Source organism: Mytilus trossulus, chromosome 2 (genome assembly GCF_036588685.1).
Source record: "Mytilus trossulus isolate FHL-02 chromosome 2, PNRI_Mtr1.1.1.hap1, whole genome shotgun sequence".
Taxonomy (NCBI): domain Eukaryota; kingdom Metazoa; phylum Mollusca; class Bivalvia; order Mytilida; family Mytilidae; genus Mytilus; species Mytilus trossulus.
Window position 1 is genome coordinate 4,643,067 of NC_086374.1, and position 13,034 is coordinate 4,656,100.

Sequence of the window (13,034 nt, forward strand, 5' to 3'; positions counted from 1 at the left end):
GAATTGAGAGTGGGTCCCAGGATAGACATTAGTTAGAGAAAACAGAATAGAGAGTGGGTCCCAGGATAGACATTAGTTAGAGAAAACAGAATAGAGAGTGGGTACCAGGGTAGACATTAGTTAGAGAAAACAGAATAGAGAGTGGGTCCCAGGATAGACATTAGTTAGAGAAAACAGAATTGAGAGTGGGTCCCAGGGTAGACATTAGTTAGAGAAAACAGAATTGAGAGTGGGTCCCAGGATAGACATTAGTGAGGAAAAAAAAGACTTGAGAATGAGAGTGAATGATTGTTTTTTTTTTTTGTGTTTAACACTACTTTCAGCACTCTTGGCTATTCGTGGCGGCAAGTTATAAAGTAAAAAGTTTGTGACCCGGAAATAATATAGGCCGTTGGCGGGAAAACTACAAGCCCTAGTCAATTAAGATAGAAATCCTTAGACAGATAGATAATTTAAATTAGTGGTTATTCATATTACTATTCAATTTTACTTTGTATTATTAATTATACCTTCTACATGTATTATGGAGAGAGCTTTTATAGGCTGTGCCTGGTGCTCAATCCTTTTCATATCTAAAAGAAAAAAATATGAGTGTTTAAAATCAAATTAACTTTACTTTCCGCTATATTGATGATGTTCTATCATGCACTAAATAATTACAATTCGGTGACTTTGTTGAACGCATTTATCCCATCGATCTTGAGATAAAGGATACTGCAAAGTCTGCCTTATGTCTTGAATTAAATCTAGAAATCGATAACGAGGGTTATGCGAAACTTAACGACATAAGACGTGGTTTAAGCTTCCAAATTTGATTTCTTTGCAGCAACATTCCGTCAGCAACTGCATATGGAGTATATGTCTCCCGGATGATACGATGATTAGGGTTGTATTTCCTATTAGGATGTCTTCGATAGAGAGTTCTGCTCTCAAGGAAGCTATTAAAATAAGACTTCAAAGTGGTGAAGTTGAAATCATACCTTTGTAAATTGTAAGGACAACATCACGAGTTGGTTGACCGTTATGGAATATCCGTTTTACAGAAATTCTGAGATGATAACTGATGTGTGCCTCAAGTCGTTACTACAATCCTGTCTTTTTTTTTTAGTATGTGACCTACTAAATAAGACTTATTACCGGGTTTGAAATAACAAGGGCAACACGACGGGTGTAACATGTGGAGCAGGATCTGCCAACCCTTCTAGAGCACCTGAGATCATCTCCAATATTTGGTGGGGTTCGTGTTGATCAGTTTACTTCTCTATGTTGTGATTTGTGTATTATTGTTTGTCTGTTTGTCCTTTTCCTTTTATTCATGGCGTTGGCAGTATATTTTCAGCTTATGATAGATATAGGAAGATGTGGTGTGAGTGCCAATGAGACAACTCTCCATCCAAATAACAATTTAAAAATTAAACCATTATATGAGTTTGAATGTCCCTCTGGTATTTTTAGTCTCTCTAACATTTGTGTGAGGCAAAATAAAATCAGAGCACTGAAACAAATTTTGGTATGAGTGTATATGTACGGACGTAGAAAACAGATGGGCATGGGTAAATGCCTCCTTCGTCGCGACCAGGACTTGCATACAAAAAGATAACATCATATGCAAGCAAACGACCAACTAGTTATCAAATATACCAGGATTATAATTTTATACGCCAGACGCGCTTTTCGTCTACATAAGACTCATTAGTGACGCTCAGATCAAAATTGTTGTAAAGCCAAACAAGTACAAAGTTTAAGAGTATTGAGAACCCAAAATTCCCCAAATAAGAAACTCTTTAGTTTTTCGAAAAATTAAAAGTTTTGTAACAGGAAATTTATAAAAATGACCACATAATTGATATTCATGTCAAACACCGATTCGGAAGTGCTGACTACTGGGCTGGTGATACCTTCGGGGATGAAACGTCCACCAGCAGTGGCATAACCCAGTGGTGTAAATAGTTATCAAAGGTACCACATATCCCATCATCACGATGTATCATCTGATAAATCTTATCACCACTACATACCATGTCTACATCACAATTATATTTATAAAAGGGATTCATTTGTCGAAAAAAAAAAATTGCAACATATTACGACATAACAAAATTAGCAATTACTATAATATTAGATCCTCTTTCAGCAAAGGTTAATGAAAATACCATGTCTACATCATAATGCCAAATGTCCTCATAAAATATGAATGCATCGTCTGTCAGCAAAGTTAAATTGCATTACAATTTGTAAATAACTATCAAAAACACAATTTGAATGGAGCATCTTTCAACAAGTTGTACGACATTACGATGTGTATATGAACTTATCATAGATATCAGGACAAAATTTTGTATATACGCCAGACGCGCGTTTCGTCTACATAAAAGTCATCAGTGACGCTCGAATAAAAAAAAAGTTAAAAAGGCCATGCCATCAAAATCATCATCTGAATGGGCCATCTACTAACACATTGTAGAGCAATACTATGTTCACATCATAACACGCCCTTATCTTAATGAATTATCTGTCAAAACCATGGCTTCATCTTGTAACAAACCGTAGTATGTTGTGTAGTAAAACTAGTCGGTATATATATGTATCTCCTATCAACAAGTTATATGGCATCACAATGTGTACATCATCATCATAGTTTTCATCTGATTGAGTCATCTGTAAACAAGCTGTTTAACATCATACCAAAACAACCATATAAATGGGTCATTAATCAACAAAGGTGTATGCCATTACGATGGAGACACCATAACCAAAACAACCATATAAATGGATCATCAATCAACAAGTTTTTTGGCATTACGATGAAGACATCATAACAAAAACCACCATAAAAATGGATCATCAATCAACAAGTTGTATGGCATTACGATGAAGACATCATAACAAAAACAACAATATAAATGGATCATCAATCAATCAACAAGTTGTATGGCATTACAGTGTAGGCATCATTGCCTTAACAACCATATACATGGATCACCAATCAACAAGTTGTATGACATAACGATGTAGGCATCATAGCCTAAACAACCATATAAACGGATCATCAATCAACAAGTTGTATGACATTACGATGTAGTCATCATAACCAAAACAAACCATATAAACGGATCATCAATCAACAAGTTGTATGACATTACCATGTGAACATCATAACCAAAACAACCATATAAATGGATCATCAATCAACAAGTTGTATGGCATTACGATGTAGTCATCATAACCAAAACCACCATATAAATGGATCACCATTCAACAAGTAGTATGGCATTACGATGTAGACCTCATAACCAAAACAACCATATAAACGGATCATCAATCAACAAGTTGTATGGCATTACGATGTAGGCATCATAGCCTAAACAACCATATAAATAGATCACCAATCAACAAGTTGTATGACATTACGATGTAAACATCATAACCAAAACAACCATATAAATGGATCATCAATCAACAAGTTGTATGGCATTAAAATGTAGACATCATAACCAAAACAACCATATAAACGGATCATCAATCAACAAGTTGTATGGCATTACGATGTAGACATCATAACCAAAACAACCATATAAATAGATCACCAATCAACAAGTTGTATGGCATTACGATGTAAACATCATAACCAAAACAACCATATAAATAAATCACCAATCAACAAGTTGTATGGCATTACGATGTAAACATCATAACCAAAACAACCATATAAATGGATCATCAATCAATCAACAAAATGCATGGCATTACAATTAAATTAACGGTAACAATTTTCTTGCACCAGATGCGCATTTCGACAATACATGTCTCTTCAGTGATGCTCGTGGCCAAAATATTTGAAATCCAAAGCTTATATTAAAGATGAAGAGCTATAATATAATCCAAAAGGTCCAAAAAGTATAGCCAAATCCGTGAATACAATGTAGGCATCATAGCCTAAACCACCATATAAATGGATCATCAATCAACAAGTTGTATGACATTACGATGTAGGTATCATAGCCTAAACCACCATATATAGATATAGGAAGATGTGGTGTGAGTGCCAATAAGACAAATCTCCATCCAAATAACAATTTAAAAATTAAACCATTATAGGTTAAAGTACGGCCTTCAACACGGAGCCTTGGCTCACACCGAACAACAAGCTATAAAGGGCCCCAAAATTACTAGTGTAAAACCATTCAAACGGGAAAACCAACGGTCTAATCTATATAAACAAAACGAGAAACGAGAAACACGTATATATTACATAAACAAACGACAACTACTGTACATCAGATTCCTGACTTAGGACAGGTGCAAACATTTGCAGCGGGATTAAACGTTTTAATGGGCCCAAACCTTCTCCCTTTTTCTGAAACAATAGCATAACATCACAACATAGATAAACATACGATAAAATATCAATTGGCAGACTTAACTCAATAAAAAAACGTATGATTACACAATGAACGAATAAATTTGATCTGCGATATCTGAATACAAATGCAAAGTTAATTAGATATTAGAGACAAACATTCATGACCAAAAGGCTAACAAACAAATTCAAACACACTGAGAAATATTTAACCAATCAATGTTCACTTTAGAAAAAAACCGTTTTTTTATAATCTTGAAGTTTATACAAATGTTGTAAGAATAAGTGAAAAATTGAAGATATTACAAATAATCAAAGCTGGTATACAGACAAGATCCATATAAATAAAAAATTACAAAAAAGCATTATAAACAGTATCAACAGGTCGAATTAACAAGAAAATACGATTTGAGAGTACTCGCAGTTACTGACAGCTAGTTAAAAGCCAAAACCAATTGATAGTAAAAAATCATGCATCAGAGACTAAAATCGACTAAAACACATCACAGGGATTTAGTATTTTAACGTCATTAATAGTCAAAGAAGACATGACTTGTGCAATGCCAAAAATAAATGTATCGACAGGTTGTAGTATAGCGAAGAGCGACTTCTATAGAAATAAAAGTTAACGTGGCTGTGTCCCCTATACATCTCGCCTCAAAAGATAATGAAATTTAGTTATGTTTTAATTTGCTAATGACAAAATCAATATTAGTGCCAATGTGAACTATATTCAGAGATCTAATTACAATATTGGTACGATAACCCTTACTTATAAGTTTGTTTAAAGGTTCGATGAGTGTACAAGGATCACATAGTGATTTCCTCGCTTTAAGTACAATATTACCATAAAATTTAGGATGAGAAATACCATTTTTAATAAGCTTTCTACAGGTATAGCCAAATTTACTAATCAAATCTTTGTATCTATGAAAGAATTTAGTAAAAAATATACATGGATCATCAATCAACAAGTTTTATGACATTACGATGTAGGCATCATAGCCTAAACAACCATATAAATGGATCATCAATCAACAAGTTGTAGGTGTTGAAGGCCGTACTTTAACCTATAATGGTTTAATTTTTAAATTGTTATTTGGATGGAGAGTTGTCTCATTGGCACTCACACCACATCTTCCTATATCTATCATAACCAAAACCCCCATATAAATGGTTCATAAGACAACTAGTTGTATGGCATTACGATGCGAACCTCATACTCAAAACAACCATATAAATGGATCATCAATCAACAAGTTGTATGACATTACGATGTAGTCATCATAACCAAAACAACCATATAAACGGATCATCAATCAACAAGTTGTATGACATTACCATGTGAACATCATAACCAAAACAACCATATAAATGGATCATCAATCAACAAGTTGTATGGCATTACGATGTAGTCATCATATAAACCAAAACCACCATATAAATGGATCACCATTCAACAAGTAGTATGGCATTACGATGTAGACAGCATAACCTAAACAACCATATAAATGGATCATCAATCAACAAGTAGTATAGCATTTCGATATGGACATCATAACCAAAACCACCATAAAAATGGATCATCAATCAACAAGTTGTATGGCATTACAGTGTAGGCATCATTGCCTTAACAACCATATACATGGATCATCAATCAACAAGTTGTATGACATAACGATGTAGGCATCATAGCCTAAACAACCATATAAATGGATCATCAATCAACAAGTTGTTTGACATTACGATGTAGGCATCATAACCTAAACAACCATATAAATGAATAATCAATCAATAATTTGTATGGCATTTCGATGTAGACATCATAACCAAAACCACCATATAGATGGATCATCAATCAACAAGTTGTATGACATTACGATGTAGACATCATAACCAAATCCACAATATAAATGGATCATCAATCAACAAGTTGCATGGCATAATAATGTGAACATCATTAACAAAACCACCATAGAAATGGGTCATCAGACAACTACTTGTATGGCATTACGATGTGAACATCATAATCAAAACTGACATATAAATGGGTCATCATTCAACAAGTTGTAGTGTATAACGTTTATATTTAAAGGTCATCAGTCATCTAGTTGTAGGGCATAACGATTATAAAAATAGGTCATTACTGAACAAGTTGTATGGCTTTACGATGTGGACATCATAATCACAATCACCATATAAATAGGTCATCAGTAAAATAGTTGTAGTGTATAACGATTATATAAATGTGTCATCAGACAACTAGTTGAAGGGCATTTCGATGGTATGAACATCATAACCTAAACAACCAAATAAATTGATAATCAGTCAACTAGTTGCAGGGCATTTCGATGTGAACATCATAATCAAAATCACCATATAAATGGGTCATCACTCAACTAGTTGTAGTGCATAATTATTATATGAACTTCATAACCAAAACAACCAAATAAATGGGTTATCAGTCAACTAGTTGCAGGGCATTTCGATGTGGACCTCATAATCAAAACCATCATCAGTCAACTAGTTGTAGGGCATAACGATTATATAAATCGGTCATCAGTCAACTAGTTGTAGTGCATAACTATGTCCATGAACATCATAACCAAAACACCAAATAAATGGGTAATCATTCAACTAGTTGCAGGGTATTTCGGTGTGAACATCATAACAAAAATCACCTTATAAATGGGTCATCACTCAACTATTTGAGTTGCATAACGATTATATGAATTGGTCATCAGTTAATTAGTTGTAGCGCATAACGATTATATAAATCGGTCATCAGTCAACTAGTTGTAGTGCATAACGATTATATAAATCGGTCATCAGTCAACTAGTTTTAGTACATAACGATTATATAAATGGGTCATCACTCAACTAGTTGTAGTGCATAACGTTGGCATGCACATCATAACCAAAACAACCAAATAAATGAGTAATCAGTCAACTAGTTGCAGGGCATTTCGATGTGAACATCATAACCAAAATCACCATATAAATGGGTCATCAGTCAACTAGTTGTAGTGCATAACGATTATATAAATCGGTCATCAGTCAACTAGTTTTAGTACATAACGATTATATAAATGGGTCATCACTCAACTAGTTGTAGTGCATAACGTTGGCATGCACATCATAACCAAAACAACCAAATAAATGAGTAATCAGTCAACTAGTTGCAGGGCATTTCGATGTGAACATCATAACCAAAATCACCATATAAATGGGTCATCAGTCAACTAGTTGTAGTGCATAACGATTATATGAATTGGTCATCACTCAACTAGTTGTAGTGCTTAATGATTATAGAGTGCGAAAACAAAATGACTTTGGACGACGACAACACCAAAGTGATACCAATATACGACCAAAATTTTTGCAATTTTTGCAGTCGTATAAAAACTACCATTAGAATGGGTCATCTGCAAACAAGTTGTATGGCATAACGATGTGTACATCATCTGAACAGGTCATCAATAAATATAGATTCTGCCACTGCATCGAGTGTAATACGATATTTATCCACTCAAGACAGTTAAATTTTCAAATTTAAAACGCGAGGCTTGCCCAGGCGTTTTAAATATTCAAATTTTAACTGCCAAGAGTGGATAAATATCCTATTACAAGAGATTTGGTGGTAGAATCTGTTTCTCTGATGATTTTCTTACATTATGCAGGCAAACTTATTTTTTTTCGAATGATCTGCAAAAAATGTGTTCTTTCTATGTGACGTCATCAGGCATGGTCACCTTTTTTCATACCGTCACAATAGGAAATTCAGAGGAAAGCAAGAAAATTCGACATCATAATCGGATTTTAACCAATGAAGAACTGAGATGAACTGAGATCAAATGAACCACACGTTGATTGTTTTTTTTATTTTTTTATACAATGGGTGCAGAAAAGGATAAATTGAAGAAGAATTAGAGAAACAAGTTTTAAAACACTTTATGCGACTCTCATAATTAAAACCAACATCTTTTTCTGATTGAGACATATATAACAACAATAACTGCGGTCGTATAAAAAGTATACATCATTACCCTAACCATTTTCATCATGAATCATCAGATGTTATAAGTAAAATGTCTTCAAAAATAATTCACACCCTTACATGTAGCTAAGCATGTTTACATCATTAGCAATACCATTATTTAAATGAAACATCGGTCAATACCATCTCTTCTCCTTGTGACAAACTAAAGTATGTTGGGCAGTAAAAAGAAAGTCAGCAAATAAAAAAAATAATTTTATTTAATAGGTTAGATTTTTCTATCATAACAAGTTTCATTCAAATTATACAATAAACTTAACATAACAATCATTAAAATTGTGTTGCAGTATTGGTGACTTAAAGTTTTAATCACTTAACTCTGACCATGTAGTGACCGTCATGTGACGGGCATACCCTAATAATCGTTATTTGGCTCCAATGGCTTTCCATACTTTTAGAAGTCCACTTTATGATACTTATTTTAAAAAGTTATGCATGTTCCGTCAACCTGAGGTTATCCATATTCACGTTTCTCATGTATCAGTAGCATTTTGAGCACAAATACAGACTTTTTAAATTTAAATTGGTTAAAACTCGGTTTTCTGGAGAGGTGGGCTTCACATCTGTATCTTACACAAGACGTTCAGAGGCATAAAACTTGCAAAAATAGTGCAAACCCACGGCCATATAACTACTGATCAATATTATTATTAAAATATGTATAGGAAACAACTATTTCCGGTTTTGGATCCCTTTTAAGTCAAAAATCAGCAAAAATCGTGAAATTCAGTATTTTTGGTCCAAACGACCTTCTGTAGACTGCTGAACCAAGATCAGATTCACTCCTACCTAACAACTGTTAGGTTCAATTGGTTAACTATGGTCCACTCTGCATGCAGGCTACAGCTGGATACCTTTACCAGCATCCCTGGGTCTTCTGGGTCAAGAGAGAGGATGAAAAATCGGCAAAATTGACGCTTTTTGCACCTGATGACCTACTAGACATTTTCTAAAAACAATTCCGCATGGTAAGGGTTAAGATAATAAAGTTTTATTTTTATGTTAATGTATATATTAGCTTGAATTTTTAACCGTAAGAACTCAATCAACTCCTTCTATTTATTTCACAATAGGTCCATTTTATAAAAGTGATTTATTTCTTACTTTAATTCAGTTCTTTTATTAATATTTCAATAACATTTTAGCCTATTTTTAAAATAATAAATGCCTAAAGCTGTACAATAAAGATTAAAAACAAAGTTGTATAGGAAACACCCACACATTTTGATAATATTTTATTGAAGATGTCCTTTTACTCAAAATTTTACAAATCAATGTAAAATCTTGAATTTTTTGTCAACAGCAATATGTAGGGCTGAATAAAATTTAGATTTTATTGAAATGTGTCATAAAATTGGTGATGTTTTAAGTATATCAAATAGACCCTGAAATAATCATATATAGATTTAAACATCTTTCTGACATTGTTCTCACAAGAGAAAAAGAGGAAATTGGCGCCAACTCTGTATGGACAAAAATAAAGGACATCTTCTTGACTAGAATTGAAAACAATTATTTGATAATCACAGCAAATTATATCTTCAACAAAAAAGCAAAAATATCATCAATCAAACTGAGTAAAAAAATCTTTTCCAAATTTGAAGAAAAAGATCAGAGTAAAAAATATGAATTTAACACATCTCAATTGAAAACCTAAGTACTACAAGACAGAATAGAAAATATAAATACACTGAGACAACACTATATTTTATAACAGTGAGAGCTTAGTCCAAACTGTTAAAAGAAAATTGGTATACATATGAATTCTATGGAAAAGCACATAAATATCTGAGTTAAAGAAAAAAAAAATATCATTTTAGGTTGCAGTCCCTTTATGAAATTTGAATTAGAGACAACGGATATAAAAAGGAATTCAAAGAAATAGGTTGATTTCATTGTAGAATACATAATGTTTCTGCACTCACTAATACTTTTATGTGAAAGATGCATCATTCATTAAATATATTTATACAAGGTGATCATTTGCCATGTGAGAAAAATCTCAACTTTAACATGGCATTATAAAACTAATTATCATAGACATTGATTAAAAAATATATGGCACAACAAAAATATTTACATAATCATAAAAATACTGTTTGTTGATTAAGAAAATATTTGGCAGGGGACTAAATAAAGTAATATAAAAGTTAGAATTAAAGTTAAATGAAATGAGTATATTTGGTCTTTGTTGTAGTAAAATATGTAATGATGTATGTGTTAAAATATCTATTAAGGTGTCAGTATCTCTGGTAAAGAAAGTCAATTGTGAAACTAATAGGTAAGAAGCATTGGTGCATTGTAAAAAGGAAAAAGTGAAAAATAATAAAACACAGTATCTTTAGAATCACCTAAGAAACAAGACTGCTCCACTTATCTATCACTTAAATTTCATAGAGAACAACTGCCATTAAAATAATCAATTAGCACTGATTTTCAAATTCATGAAGGATGTTGTTTCCTATTTTATTTTTCAGTTAACTTGTAAAGAAACAATAGGTGCTAGAGCACTTTTTAAGTTGATTTGTCTTTTTGTTTAGATTTCTAAAGGCTTAACTCCTGACCAAATATGCAATCAACACTGATTTTTAAATTCATCTCAATGATACAGCTGTTAACTAAAGATATATTTTTCATTCATTTAAATTTGAAATAAAAGGTGATGACATTTTTTTTTTATTTTCAATATTTTTTACATTCCAAAAGGAATTTAACTTCAATAAAACAGTCTCTCTACTAAGTTTTATGATTATTCCTGTACTTTTTTTATTAAGTTGCTGTAAGAGGTAAGTTAGGTAACTTCCCAATGCCTGCTGTAAGAGGTAAGTTAGGTAACTTCCCAATGCCTGCAGTAAGAGGTAAGTTAGGTAACTTCCCAATGACTGCAGTGAGAGGTAAGTTAGGTAACTTACCAATGCATGCAGTAAGAGGTAAGTTAGGTAACTTCCCAATGACTGCAGTAAGAGGTAAGTTAGGTAACTTCCAAATGACTGCAGTGAGAGGTAAGTTAGGTAACTTCCCAATGACTGCAGTGAGAGGTAAGTTAGGTAACTTCCCAATGACTGCAGTAAGAGGTAAGTTAGGTAACTTCCCAATGACTGCAGTAAGAGGTAAGTTAGGTAACTTCCCAATGTCTGCAGTAAGAGGTAAGTTAGGTAACTTCCCAATGACTGCAGTAAGAGGTAAGTTAGGTAACTTCCCAATGACTGCAGTGAGAGGTAAGTTAGGTAACTTCCCAATGACTGCAGTAAGAGGTAAGTTATGTAACTTACCAATGTCTGCAGTAAGAGGTAAGTTAGGTAACTTCCCAATGACTGCAGTAAGAGGTAAGTTAGGTAACTTCCAAATGACTGCAGTGAGAGGTAAGTTAGGTAACTTCCCAATGACTGCAGTGAGAGGTAAGTTAGGTAACTTCCCAATGACTGCAGTAAGAGGTAAGTTAGGTAACTTCCCAATGACTGCAGTAAGAGGTAAGTTAGGTAACTTCCCAATGACTGCAGTAAGAGGTAAGTTAGGTAACTTCCAAATGACTGCAGTGAGAGGTAAGTTAGGTAACTTCCCAATGACTGCAGTGAGAGGTAAGTTAGGTAACTTCCCAATGACTGCAGTAAGAGGTAAGTTATGTAACTTACCAATGCATGCAGTAAGAGGTAAGTTAGGTAACTTCCCAATGACTGCAGTGAGAGGTAAGTTAGGTAACTTACCAATGCATGCAGTAAGAGGTAAGTTAGGTAACTTACCAATGTCTGCAGTAAGAGGTAAGTTAGGTAACTTCCCAATGACTGCAGTGAGAGGTAAGTTAGGTAACTTCCCAATGCCTGCAGTAAAGTTTATGTTTTGTGTCAGAGATTTGTTGATATATAGATTCCATCAATTATATATATAGATATAAATTATATGCAACAGTGTGTAGCATTACCACTGATATAGTGAGTAGCATTACCACTGATATAGTTTGTAGCATTACCACTGATATAGTGAGTAGCATTACCACTGATATAGTGTGTAGCATTACCACTGATATAGTGAGTAGCATTACCACTGATATAGTGAGTAGCATTACCACTGATATAGTGTGTAGCATTACCACTGATATAGTGAGTAGCATTACCACTGATATAGGTACTCTTTAAGTTGTGGGAAAACACAAATGAGGCTTTCTCTCTCTTTAAACTTCAGGTGTGGTATCTGTTCAAAGAAGCCTCTGACAAGTTACACATTTATCCTTCAACTATTCATTTGACGTTAAATCATATTCCAACTATTGTTTTCAGAGAGAAATTTGTGTAAATAAAGCAGATAAATTAAACAGCGAATATTTTTTACTATATGGGGAATAAATACTTTTTGCTTTTCCCTACTTCAGGGGTACCTATATTCTGTGTTGATGCTACACATAGGATAGTTGAGACAAAATGATAAAAGCATTGATCGTCAAAAATAAATTATTGTGATAAAAGATATACATGTATATGAAAGCATTATGATAATGATTTACAGTGTAAAATAATTTTGGCAAGATCTCTTTATAAGGTAGTGCAGGAGTATAAGTAAAAATTTAATGGCAATCATACTTATAAAGAGTCAACTAAGGATTTCTTTAAATTTTGAGTCGTT

At 33.3% G+C, this 13,034-nt stretch overlaps 1 long non-coding RNA gene across 1 annotated transcript in view; it reads right to left on the reverse strand.

Moving 5' to 3' along the window:
- Positions 1 to 13,034, reverse strand: part of LOC134706327 (uncharacterized) — a 259,296-nt gene that overhangs the window by 99,098 nt on the left and 147,164 nt on the right. The window lies entirely within an intron of this gene.